This window comes from Penaeus monodon, chromosome 29 (genome assembly GCF_015228065.2).
Source record: "Penaeus monodon isolate SGIC_2016 chromosome 29, NSTDA_Pmon_1, whole genome shotgun sequence".
Taxonomy (NCBI): Eukaryota; Metazoa; Arthropoda; class Malacostraca; order Decapoda; family Penaeidae; genus Penaeus; species Penaeus monodon.
The window spans coordinates 23,708,584-23,710,308 of NC_051414.1; positions in this window are offsets into that span (position 1 = coordinate 23,708,584).

The following is a 1,725-nucleotide window of genomic DNA, read 5'->3' on the forward strand; positions in this document are numbered from 1 at the left end:
CGTGCAGAGGAAAAAGGACCAGCTCGTCTTTTCCCTTCATCTGCAAGATATGGAGGCAAGGTAGCTGGAATCGAAGAGGAGGGATCAGATGGTTATTCCAGACCTTTTGGGCCGTTTCCACGCCGACCATCTCGCCGCATGGATCAGTTTACGAGGCCAGCTTCTCGTACCTGTTGGGCGTGCCGTCGGGAAGGACATTTCCGGAGAGAATGCCCCTTTCTCAACATCCCGAGCGGAACGGGACCTGCTGCATCGGGAGAACAATACCTTAGGAGGCAGGGTCCCAAAGTGCAGTTCCATGAGCAGCAAGCAGGTGACCAACTGTCGTGCTAAATATAGAGGGCAATTACTCGCAGGCATTTATTGACACTGGGAGCCAGGTAACTTTGATTAAGAAAGAGGCTGTTGCACACCTTTCACCACGTAAATCTTTTATTGCAAACAGAGGTTTAAGGGGAGTTGCAGGGAAAGAACTTCCTGTGATTGAAGAGCTGGATATTGAGGTTCGTTTAAAATCTGGTAAAAAGCTTATCCATAGGGTTATTGTTGTTGATGCTGTATCATTTCCAGGTGATCTTCTTGTTGGTGTGGATTTGCTGCGCAGAGTACATTATAAGATCTTACATGATGCTGATACCCAGGATGCTTATCTTCATCTTGATAATGTAGTTTACCCTTTGCAGTATGAGAAAGGTGAATCTTTGGGACTTGTATCATTCTTGCAACCAACAGTAAAACCTCCTGTTGTTCGTTTGGCTCCATGTTGCAAGACGGTTTGTCCACCCCACACTGGTATGTATGTCACTTGCAGTATATCACCTTGTTTCAATGGGAAGTCAGTCCTGATAAGTAGCTGCACTACTGCACTTGACATACCTCGTACTCTGTTGATCCCTCAAAGGGATAGATGCTCTGTTTTTGTTGCGAACTTAACTGCTAAACCTGTAACACTTCGAAATGGGTCTCATTTTTGTGTAGCAGAGGAAGTAGATCTTTTCAGTGCTGTCGCCACTAAAGATGCCATATTTTCAGAAAGAGCAGCAGCTGTTGATTTAGACAATCACAAGGAGGTGCCAGATTTTGAATGGGAAGAGGACGAGTTTGACCAGGAGCATGGTCTTCAGCTGGCTGATGATTCTCAGGTAGATGATGATCTGTTTTCTTTGTTGCCTGATAGTGATACTGTGGGAGGAATTGATGCTGCTTTAGAAGCAAGTGCCATCGCAGAATCGGCACTAATTGAAGCAGATGGTGAGGAGGTTGTTGCTGGGCCATCTCTTGGTCATCTTAACTCAAAGAAACGAGAACAGTTGAGGGAAGTGCTTACAAAGTTCCCTTCTCTCTTCTCAAGGGATAAAACTCCAGTAGGGTTGGTTCCTGATGTAACCCATAAGATCACGACAGGTTATACAACACCATTATGCACTAGGCAGTGGCGTTTGCCAGAGTCGGCCAAAGAAAAGATCCGGAAGGAATGTGATGACATGTTGAAGGCTGGTATCATTGAGCCATCAACGTCTCCATGGCTTTCGCCTGGTATTAGTAAAAAAGAAAGACGGCAGTTTACGCTTTTGTGTAGATTACAGGAATTTCAACTCTGTGACTGTTGCAGATACATATCCTCTCCCAAGGATTGACGAACTCGTAGATGAGCTCAGGGACACTCAGGTATTTTCACTTCTTGACAGCCGGTCTGCATATTGGTCAGTGGCCGTGGAACCATCA